Source organism: Rhinolophus sinicus, linkage group LG07, assembly GCF_036562045.2.
Source record: "Rhinolophus sinicus isolate RSC01 linkage group LG07, ASM3656204v1, whole genome shotgun sequence".
Taxonomy (NCBI): Eukaryota; Metazoa; Chordata; class Mammalia; order Chiroptera; family Rhinolophidae; genus Rhinolophus; species Rhinolophus sinicus.
Window position 1 is genome coordinate 88,434,539 of NC_133757.1, and position 12,504 is coordinate 88,447,042.

Genomic DNA, 12,504 nt, shown 5'->3' on the forward strand with positions numbered 1-12,504 from the left:
AGCGGAAAAAGTTTGGTTCTTCATCAATTTCTAAATAAGTACTTTAAGGTATATACTATATGCACATTCACTGTTGAGACATACAAATTAAGTCTGAGCCAGATAACAATTGTTGAATTCTGTAATTATGCAACCAAATGTTCTTCTCAGACATAGCAAACTCCTGCTCAACCTTTCATCCTAAAATTCCGTCCTACTCAAAGTGTAGTCTGGGGATCAACAGTATCAAAATCACCTGGGAGCTTGTCAGAAATGCTAAATATCTGGCCCTAGCTCCGACCTACTGAAATCAGAACCCGCATGTTAACAAGATCCTCAGCTACACATTAGATCAAAGAAGCACGACTATAATTCACTGATAATCCTATCTGTACGTTAGAATAACCTAGGAAGCTTCTGAAAACTCGTGTGCTGCTTAATGACAAGGGTATGTTCTGAGAAGCGTATCATTAGGCAATTTCGTCGTTTATGCCAACATCATAGAGTGCACTACCACAGACCTAAGCGGTATATAGCCTACTCCACATGGGCTGAATGGTACAGCCTATTGCTCCTCAGCTACAAACTTGTACAGGATGTTACTGTACTGAATACTGCAGGCAACTGTAACACAACGGTAAGTATCTAAACATATCTAAACAGAAAACGTACAGTAAAATACAGTACACAGTACTTTTATAGGACTGGCAGCACAGTGAGTTTATTTACAGCAGCATCACCAGAAACACGTGAGTAATATGTCGCACTGTGATGCTACTAATGCTACAACATCACGAAGCAATAGGAATTTCCCACTCCATTATAATCTCAGGGGACCATGTTGTATACGTGGTCCATTGTTAACCGAAACGTTGTTATGTGCCACATGACTGTATAACGTCCTCATTCCATTGCTAGAAATTTGGATTCAATTGATTTTAGATTGGTGACACAGAAACTGGTATTTCAAAACGCTCTCCAGGTGAGTCTCATGTGTGGATTAAGAACCATTGCTCTAATTTAATCATAACAAGAATGCACTATTTTCCCCTAATTTTATATCACTTTAAATACTTGTCTTTTTCTCAATTCATCCTTCTTTAACTCTAGAGCTGTACTGTCTGCGAAGGTAGGCACCAGCCACATGTAGCCATTTAAACTTAAATTTTAATACATTAAAATTCATTAAAATGTGAAATTTAGTTCCTCAAGTTGCACACGCCACATTTCAATGCTCAATAGCTTCACATGCCTAGTGGTCACCACAGTGGAAAGCACCAATATAGGATATTTGCATCACTTCAGAAAGTTATGTTGAACAGCACTGCTCTAGAATATTTACTCAAAAAACACAACAGCATTAAATAGTTAATCTGAGCAAACTTAGCTAGTATAGTGAAAAAAAAACCCACAAAAAAATAAAAGCACTATTCAAACAGGAAATTAAAGTGTAAGATTCTAAAAGCAGTTAAAAATAATGAAACTCAGGAATGATCTAAGAGCAAGGGAATATTTGGGTTGAATGCAGATAAAAAGTTGGCCTTTTTATAATTGGTGCTCTAGGCAATCTGTGCAACAAGTTCTTTCTTTTAGTCATCTGAAATCAAACTGCTTTAACGAGAAAGGCTTTAAGAAATTTGAAAAGTTTTAAAAGTTAGAAAATTGGGGTTTGTGGGGGATGATGCTCTACATAAATTCTCATTAACATCACACATTAAACTAAAAGCAGATAGCTAAATGCTAAGCATAACTGCATTAATAAGGCTAGGCGCAGCCAAAGGTGTTACTAGATAAGCTTCCTGATTTTGAGCGTTAGGAGTCAAGTCGCTATGAGTATTCTTCCACCTGTCTTAAGGTGGCCATAAGCACGCCTTTCTCTTGGGAGTCCTTCAACCCAGGAGTGTGGTACAAGGTTATGGGGAAGCACAGGTTTTGCCAAACATTTCACTCATACCAGCGGGCTGTGAGGATTCCAGTTACTCCGTATCTTTGCCACACTTTGTATTGATCAGCTTTTAAATTTTATTCCATTATAGTTGAGTGTCTACTGGCATCTCTTTGTGGCTCTAATCAACATTTCCCTGATAAGTGGTGATGCTGGGCACCTGTCCTCTTGTTTATTAGCCATCTGACTATCTTCTTTTGGGACACGCCTAATTAATTCTTTTGTCCATTTAAAAATTTACTTCAGATACTTTTTCCACGGACTGATAGAAGTTCTGATATATTCTGGGTATGTGTCCTTTAACATACATACTTTTTTCCTCCTTTAATCATCTTTATTTACATAAGCATACAATTCAATGAGTTTTGACAATCATTATAACAGAACTGACTTGATAGCAATTCCTTACACTTTCTTTTTGAAAACAGACAAACCTAATTTCTTTAGGGAAATAATGGATGTATCATAATTTAACCATTTTCTGACTGTTGGATGGTTAGACTAATTTTTTAAAAATTATTTACTATTATTAATTATACCGTTGTGAACATTATCCTGTTTTTCTCTAAATCTTTGATTATTTCTCTATGATAGATTTCTAGAACTTGTATGTACTGAACATCTATTACTGTGTAACAAATTACCCCAAAACTTAGTGGCTTAAACCAACAAGAACTGTTGTTATCATCTCTCACAGGTTCTGTGGACCATGAATTCAGACAGTGGACACAGTGGGGCTGGCTTGTCCCTGCTCCACGATGCCTGGGGTCTCCACTGGACACGTGACAGCAAGCACCTGGGATCATCTAAAAGTCCAGTCACTCACTCATCTAGGGGTTCATGCTGGCTGTCAGCTGAGGCTTAGCTCAGGTTCTGGATGAGAATATGTATGGGTAGCCTCTTCATGTGACTAACCTTCCTCCCACCATGGTGACTGAGTTCCAAAACATGCATCTTAAGATAAGGAGAAAGCCAGGAGGAACCAGTATCCTTTTTCTATCGTGGCTTCAGAAGCCACATTGCGTCATTCTCGCCATACTCAATTGATTGGAGCAATCACAAGCCTGCCCAAGTGCAAAGGGAGAGGAGACAGATTCCACCTATTGATAAAGAGTGGCAAATTCTGTGAGCATGTAAGATTAGAAATATTTGCTATGGCAATTTCCTGAAAACAGAATCTGTCAATACTTTCTCTATATAAAAGAAAAAAATAAAAAGCCAAATTACCAATGCCTCTAACAATACCTTTAAATCAGACCCCTTTTTAAATGGGCAATTCTATATTTTCCAAGCTATTACCAAATGACAATATCTACTAATATTACAGGAAAAACATTAAAGTAGATTGTTCTCCAATGTTTCAAAATAATTTAGGATGCCATATTAGAAGTTGTATATACTAAATATTTTCTGATTTGCCAGTTGTGAAAACAAACAAAACTCATAATTTTTCTTATTAAATAAACAGAAAGGATAAAAATGCGAAAAACACAAACTATTAAGGTAAAGCATACATTTTAGAAATACTTGATTCAAAACAAAATGCAGTTTCCAGTTGAAACATGGCTAGTAACTCCTGATGTAATATCCCTTAACTTCTAACTAAAATACATATGAAAATAGGAAACAGAACAAAATGAAAACTCTCACCATAAAAACTGTAAATGACTGACAACAATTCACCAAGTATCTTCAAGGCATTCATTCAAATAATTTTACTGAACTGCTACTATGTGTCAGGCACTGTTCTATGTGTAGTAATAAAGTTTTGATCAAGACAAATCATAATGCATAAACACATACATAGGTATCTATAAAAATCATAAAATATTTCCTCATAGGTAGATACCACAGTTTACTTACTTATAATTTATTTAACCAATCTCCAGTTTTTGGAAATCTGTTATTGTTACATATTTTGCTGTTACAATGTCTGTAGCAGATTTTATTTTCCAAAAATGGCTGCAACAGTATTTCCCAGTCCACTCTTCTGCAATGTAACTTTGCCCCTTCCCTATCAAGAAATGGAGTCTAATTCCCTTCTCCTAGCATCCAAGCTGACCTTCGTGACTTGCTTTAACTAATAAGTTGCAGCAGACGTGGCTTTCAGCTTCTGCCTTGGTCTCCTGGAATGCTTCTTCTCCAAGAGAGCAGGTGCTCTAGTCAATATCCCCAGCTGAATCAGCCTTTCAGTGACCTCAGCCCAGGCTCAACTCAATTCAAGTTTAAGACTGCAAGTATGCATTTTGTAGGGCGCTTACTACATACCAAACACTAAATAGGCTCTTGGGGCCATCAGTTAAAAAAATAAAAGACAAAAATTCTACATGGCAAGGGAAAAAGAATACTATCCCAAAGATTCAATGAAAGACCAACGCATTGAAAATTATAAGATCCAAAAGACATGTTTATGAAGTTAACAAACACAAAAAACAAGGCAACATGGCCTCTGTGTAATAAGAGCAGAAGGCAAGGATGAGATGAAAGGAAGGATGGTTGAGATAAGGAAGAATCTCTGGGAGAGAGCAAAGAGCAGAAATCAAACTGCTAAAAATAAAGTATATGATATGGAAGACAAACTAGAGAAGTTCTTTTAGAATGCGAAGGAAAAGGACAAATACGAAAATAATGAGACGATGACATATAGAGACTATAGGGGGGAGAGCCAAAATAAGAGTTAATAATATTCCTGAAGAAATAAACTAAACCAATGTGGCAGGAAAAATACTGAACATAAATTAGAAAATATTTCTGAGCTAGAAAGTTTTGTTTTAACTTTTTTAGATTGGGTTGCTGCATTTCAGAAAAAGCTAATAAGAGATACATTCTTGAAAAAATACTGAATTACAAGGATAAAGAAAAAACTTATGTCACAATAGCTGCAGTTTTGTTTTCTGGACTACTAAATTTCTAATATTAAATTTTGTATGTAGCCAAATAATCTATACCATGTGTGAAGGTCATAAAAACATTTTTACAGAATCAAAGGGACTAGAAAATATATCACCTACATAGCCTTCTTGAAAGAAAATTACCTAAACACTTATTTTAGGTAATGTTATTTCTTGATTTGGATGCTGGAAACATTCACAAAGCATGTTTCCTTTGTGAAAATTTATCAAGCTGTATACTTAGAATCTGTACACTTTTGTATTATATATTATACTTCAATAACAACAACAAAAAAGCAAAAAAAAAAAAAAAAAGCTTTTTGATGCAAAAACACTTAAGTCTAGTTGACCTCAGCCAGAGTCGAATTAAAATTAAGGAAAAACTGCAGAAGTCCTAGTACCAAAGATTTTCAGGTCTGGCTTTATTCACTTTGAACCCCAGACCCAGAAGTCCTGGGTGATTCAGGAAGATTATGTAACTCAGATATCAGACTTCCACTCATGTGCACGTCTTCTGTTTCAGTTCCTTCCCAATCCCAGGAAATGTGTTTCTAGAATGATTTTTTTTTTTTAATCACACTGTTAAAAAAAGAACCTCTCTTGACGTAATTAATGACCACATCCAAATCACACTTTGAACACTTTGCAAGAAAAAATACAAAACAAGATTTTTGTCTTTACCTCCCCTCTCTCCTCAAAAGTAGTAGTAAGTAGTCACCCCAATAAATTTAATAAAATAAAATTAAAAAAAAAAAAGTAGTAGTAAGTAATAAAACAAACTATTTTCACTACCAAGTAACTCAAATAATGATTTTCGGTATTCTTTAAAAATTCAGAGCTAGAGAGCCCAGTATATCAGTGTTTCAGTAGGGAAATGACACACTGAGGCCAGATATCAGTCTGCGTCTTAGGCTGAGACTTTTTGGCATTTCAGTCAGTGTAAGAAGCCAGAAGAAGCCGTTACTAAGTTCTTGTAAGACCTCTTTTTAAAGCCTTTTCTTCTTCTGAGCTGCTGTCCCCCCCCCAACGCCCCCCCAGGGATGCCAGAGCCATGGTTGTCTTATCTCAAGGAGCAAAAGGGAGGAGCCAATGGAAATGCCGGTGTCCTTGGTCCATCAATGATAATAATATACAAGGTACAGTGAAAACTCAACTGTCAGGGACCCTTAGGGATGAGCCAATTTGGACAGACAATGGAGTTTTTCTTTTTTACTATTTTATTAAATATTATAACCTATACATATATATATCATACATACATATACACACACATACGTACATATGTAAAATTTAAAAAATAAAAGGCACACGTATAAAGTAAAACAAATTCATATAAAATCATTTTTAAAGATTAAGATACAAAAAAACTACTAAGTGGTAAGTGAGATGTCAAATGCCACTTATTTAAAATCTACAAATGTTCCAGTGTTAACGCTACTCAAAAATAAATCCATACAATATAATCTAAACTGTGACTAAGTAATGCATTAGAAAAGGTAGTAAAGAAATATACCCAAGTATTAGCTCGAGGTAACAAGATTCCAAATTATTTCATTCTTCCTACTTTTCCTATTTTTTAACTTTCTCCAATGACCCTATATTACTTTTATAATTAAATATACATATATTTAAGAAATCAGTATAACTATTTCATAATGATTGTCTATTAAGTGAACAATAAAAATTGGAAGAAAATAATGAAAATATAAGCAAGAGTGTTTGGATCACAGATGGTTTTGTTTTTTTCTATCTACTTTGCCCTACATTCCAATTTTTTCAAGTTTTTATAAACTTTATTTAAAAGAAAAGTAACAGATGCCAAGGGCAAAAAAAAAAAAGGCAATACCATCGTCAATAACTTCCCTTATGTTAGTCAGTTTTATACATAAATAAATAAGACTTTTCTCAGATCAGCTGAGCTGTACCCCAATCTGACTCTTACCAGTAAAAATTCAACCTCAAATTTAAGTTACATCTATAAATAGCCAAGAGTTACTAAGACAACACAGGCAATTCTGTGGCTTGTGCTTCAAAACATTAAAAAGATGTTATGCTAGACAGGAAGCAGACCCCCTAAGATTCTTGGCCCACGGTACACACACCTTCTCCCAGTTATTCCCTCAAACAATAATCTAAGCACTTCTGTGAAGGAAGTCTGCAAACATAATTAAGGTCCCCAATCAGCTAACCTTAAAATAAGGAGATTATCCAGGTGGGCCTGACATGAGACCTTCAAGTCTGGATCTAGAGATCCGGTATGTAGGAGTCCAGAGATTTGCCATGAGAGGGATTCGATGTGTAAGTTCTCCATTGTTGGCTTGAAGACAGAAGGGGGCATAGCAAGAAATGCAGCCAGCCTCCAGGAGCTGGGCGTGGTATCCTGGTTGACTGGCCAGCAAAAAAATAGGAACTGCATTCCAACCACCACAAGGAACTGCGAACAACCTGAATGAGCTTAAAAGCAGATTGTTTCCCCGGAGCCTCCACGTGCAAACTCAGCCTGGTGGGCACTTCGCTTTCCACCTCCGAGGCCCTGAGCAGAGAACTCTGCCCCACAGGACTGTGAGCTAAACATGGTGTTTTAAGACACTAAGTTTGTGGTCATTTGCTACACAATAGAAACGAATAGAAACGAATACAGAATACTTAAAGTCAGTTTTTTTCTAAAGCCTTTCAGCAATTTCAAATATACGTTTATACATAAGAAACTCATACCAGCTGCCTCTTAGAATCGAAACAGAAGCCACAACCTTTAACTGTACTTTGACTCAGAAAACAGACAAACTGCACCAAACCAAACCACATGCATCACAGACTATCTAAACTCTAACTTTCTTACCACCAGATCCTTCAGATCCATATGTTCCAAGATAAAACCTCAGGCAAACTATTATAATTTAACAGTAACTGCACAGATGCTAGATCTGACCTAACACTAAAACTTCATGAGACCTAGCAACCTCTCTAGTTTACAAATTCTAACTAATGCTCGCCTAGATCACAAATGTCCACCCTAAAATCTAACAACCATCCCTAATCTAACAACAGCATCCGATGAGTAGTCTTTCCTAACTGCCTCTCCTTTTAGGAAGATTCCTAGTTCCTCTGGTTCTCTCTGCTTCTTGCAGCAAGTTAAATGGACCTAACTTGTTTTTCTTGAACTACAGGTAAATCCTTGATAGTCTCTGGCAGGCGGTTTTTGGGGTGTCCTACAATTTAACAGCTGGCACTTGCACTAAGAGTCAGCTGATCTTATTTCTGGGGAGACCCACAACTTTGTAATAGGGGCGCATATGAGGTCACTGGACTGCCACCTGCTCGAGGAGACCCTGCCTGACAGTGAGGTCTCTGAGCTCCAATAATTTTACTGAGTACTTCAGGACCCAGGGGCCTCTGACCTCAAGTCTTAGCAGATTGTACAGTGAGTGACACTTGGCTTCTCCCTCATCAGCAGCGTTCCTATCATTGCTCTGCTTGTTCAGGATCTTGAATGTCATCCATCTGTGCGAGGAAGTCCATGGGCAGAGGAGAGGCATGGCCTGATAACTGTCTTCCAGCCAGCCCCAAAGCTGACAAGTTCAGAAAGCCTCATTAGACCAGTAATTTAGACACACTGCACTGGGTCACTTTTTCTAAAACATCCTAAGGACTGTCTTTGGTGTTTATAATCCTGAGAACAGTTTTGCTTAGTTCTGTCTGCCGGGGGATGAGGTTCTGATCAGCCCTCAATTGATGACAGCTGATCTTTGGTGTCACTTCAGGTCATCTGGAGACACGTGACTGCAAAAGCGCCATCTTTACCAATGGCTGCAGGTCACATGGACTTTTCTGTCTGAATCTCTGTCTCTTCTGTTCCTCCACCGTTTGGGTTCCTCCTTTATTCTGCTTCCTTCACATTTTCAGATTATGAATATAACTCAGCAAAAGGCATAATTTCACCAAAAAAGTTTGTATTACAAATGACCTCTTGGGGAACTTTTAACATGAATAAGATTGTTTATTTGAGAGGACCTTAAGACAATAAAGGAAGCAGAATTCTGAATATCTGATGGTCTGCATTCCTTAATATGAGGAAGCTTCCAAATGCAATTCAAATAAATTCTCAAACCGCGTCCCTGAACGACATCCCAAACCCCAGGATAAAAAGAGCACTTATCAAACTCAAGACTTGAATAGGCCTCCCTGATCTCTATCAACTAATCCATATTTTGATGTGCCTAGGAGATGCAAAAACGGGAAAAGGCTAATTGGCATCGCCCTAAAAAGAATTTAGAGATTAGTTAATTTTTAAGAAACAACACAAGGCCCTTATAGTTTGTAACTCTCTGGAAGTTAGAAGATTACTCAGGTGACAGGAATTTCTAACATTCAGAATTTCTCTCTCACTCAACCTTTAACTATAATAATGTCTTTCAGTTATACTGATTTTGAAGGATTTACATTCCTTCACATGTGTGTGAAGACAGGGGGATGTAATGCATATCAGATGTGGTTTTGCTTATCTAGGAAAAATGGAATAATTTTGTCTTAAAATAAGAAATGTCTGTGTTAATACGTTGTTAGCTAATGCTATGGTGGTAATCATTTTGCTATATATGTGTATCACATCAGCTGTATACATACAACTGTATATATACACATAAGTATCACATCACACTGTATACTTTAAATTTATACAATGTTATGTGTCTATTATGTCTCAATAAAGCTGGGGGGAAATTTTTTCTGTTTGTGCCAAGAGGTGAAACATAGTGAAAGACAAATTCGACAGTATACCACAAGGGTAGAAGGTCTGATACTTTATTGTCTGAGTTTGTAATAGCTACAAAAAAAAAAAAAAAAAAAAAATTTGAAGGGAGAAATAAACTATGTAAAAGGTTTGACACACTTAGTCAAGTGTGAGAGGTTTATCATAAGGAATAAAGGCTTTTCATAGGTCCTTTTAATGCAAGTTCTCTCATGAATAATAAACAAAGAGCAAAATTTTATTTTCTGTTAAAAGAGCAAAACTATTCTACGCCCAGATGAGACATTTCCTAAATCATCAAAATATTCTGTTAACTCTCTGTGCTTTTTGACATACTCAAAAATCTTTTTTTCAAGTCCTTACTTTTGGAAAAAAAAGTTAACATTCCTAATAATCGCTGCCACATACTGCTGTGTTTTTCAAGATACCGCCTGTAAGTATTTCTTATCTTTGGATGTCATAACATACCACTTGCCGATTCTCTTGAATTTGTCCTTCTCCAAATTCAGAATGATAAAAACTGTTAAGATGTTTCTCACAGCTACGATATCTTTGGGTTTATACTAAATGACCATTAGGCAACATAAAGATTTGGTCCTTTACCTTATTAAAAATGTTTTTGAAGGATTATAGAAACTACGGGTTTTACTTGGCATTCTCCAACTTTTAATTAACTCAAAATTATTGTGAGAGCTCTTTGCTTTAGTAAAATTGGGTTAAAAGAAAAAAAATTAATACATAAAAAGGAAAGTTCTGCCTTCCTAAATTTAATTATGTGTAAGTGAAATGTGTTCAAAGTAAATATGCTTCAGTGTTTGTGCATCTTTCAGGTTAAAGAAAGCATACGTTCATATACAAAGAGGGACACAACAGCTGTCTACAAAAAGATTATCTCTTTGTTTAAATAAGCTTGTATTGGTGAAATTCATAAGATATTTCATAGGATAAATCAAAGGACTGGAGATTTGTTAATGTCCTCTCTGTTCATAACATGTATGTACTTTCAGAATAATCACTCACTAACTTGCTTATAAAACTGATTATGTACTTTAAGATTCCATTCTCTTCTACTCTGATAATGCTGGTTAATACAGCAAATTAACTAGAACCTACAGACTCAACATCCACAAGTGGCTTCTGATTGTTCCTTACATTCACCTAAAATTCCAAGCTATAATCTAAAGATCAGGAGTTGAGCCTTGTAATACATGGTGATGGAAGGAGAACTGACTGGGGGTGGTGAACACACAATGTGACACATAGATGATGTATTACAGAGTTGTACACCTGAAACCTGTGTAACTTCACTAACCATTGTCACCTCAATAAACTTTAATTAAAAAAGAACAGAAATTGAGCCTTGTGGCGACACAGCAAAAGAACTACAAAGGTATGCATCAAGCATTCCTAACTATTGATGGAGAATTAATTACGTATATTTCTGACGTCATTGCTACGGAAGACAGTGTGGCTGAGCCGGATTTCCAGAACTGTTTTGGTCCCAAAGCAGAAGACAATGTGAACAGACTGTTTACATCCAAGATCAGATACCAGAAGCCACTGATTATCATGTACTTTGCATGATTTTGCCCTTTATATTCTCTCGGCTATTTTCTTCTCTCTATCTGCTGGTTCAAGATTCTAGACTATAAATAAACACCTGTTCTTTATTCTTAGTACTACCAAGGCCTTTATCCTTGACAGTCACCAAATATAGGACTAAGTATTCAGATACTGGCAAAGGTGAATAATCTATATTCAAATTAAAGAGGAAAAAATTACTTGGTTACCAAAGGAAAATCCAAATAGATATGGGGTATATGAGACATTGTTTCAAACTTTAATAATTTTTGTTTGAGGTTTTGTCTGTTGCAGGATCCATGTGTGTGGTCACCAGGGTCTTAAAGACTGTAGTCAGCCATTATCATGCCAGATGATTCCATAAAAGATGGCCTAAGAAAAATCACAAAATGGGCTGGTGCTCATGGAGGTAAAAAGTACTACCATCAAACGTTTGATAAACATTCACAATCTATCTAATAATGGTTCAGTCCTTGATTGAGCACTTCCCCTAAATGGTAATTCCTCCAGCTTAGTTAACAAATGATCCGAAGCAGATACTGAGAATTGAAACAGAAACCACAAATTGCTCACAAACACTCAGAAAAACACCATGACTTATAAAACAGATAAACTGAACCAAACCAAACCACAATGTGCATTACAGACTAAGTTCAAACCTTTTTTAACATCAGCTCATCATGTTCCAAGGCCAAAGACATACTTATCTGATAGTAACTTGTCAGGGACTCGTGTACTGAAGATAAAACCACTGACTATTCCAGTAACTCACCTAAATGACATACTCTAGTCAATCTCTGCTCAGACTAACTGCCATCCTAAAATCCCTCTCTGACTAATCTCAGCTCCTAAAACCCTTTATGTCCCCTTTTTAAACTCCCTCCTTCTGAGATGCCCCCCAGATATTTTGGTGTGTTATTCCTTGCTGCAGCAAGCTAAACAAATGTAACTTCTTTCTGACTATACGTATGTGTCTGGTGGGCTTTGGTGGTGGGCTTGAACATCCCGAAGGCAAGGAACTGGTGGCCCAGAGTCGGGGATAGGAAGAAGACTTTTTGCTACATGTCTTTTAAAATTTTATGCCATGTTATTATATCACATATTTTAAAAAGAAAATTAGAATTTAGAAACATATACAACTCTATTATACTTGTACATTATTCAACCAACAGTAATACTACCAATCAGGGTGCCACTGGGTGTCAGCAGAGGAAAATTCACCACCTCTTTCTATAAGGCTAGAAAGATGAAAGGCCATTAACAGTATCATCAATATATCAACAGATTTTTCTGTCAAGATTCAAAATATCTTCTGGTTTGGTAATTAAATCTAAAAATGTGTTGATTGTAATGGTTCCTAT

The 12,504-nt window shown here is 36.3% G+C and overlaps 1 protein-coding gene across 6 annotated transcripts in view; it reads right to left on the reverse strand.

Annotated features, from left to right (window-relative positions):
* PPP3CC (protein phosphatase 3 catalytic subunit gamma) overlaps positions 1 to 12,504 on the reverse strand; it is a 74,434-nt gene that overhangs the window by 48,172 nt on the left and 13,758 nt on the right. For 2 of the 6 annotated variants that reach the window (XM_074338253.1, XM_074338252.1), the window contains exon 1: positions 2,840 to 2,983. The exons of the other annotated variants lie outside the window; for them this stretch is intronic. The gene's annotated coding sequence lies outside the window, so the exon portion shown is untranslated. Of the gene's footprint in view, positions 1 to 2,839; positions 2,984 to 12,504 lie in introns of those variants that run through there. 6 annotated transcript variants of the gene reach the window in all.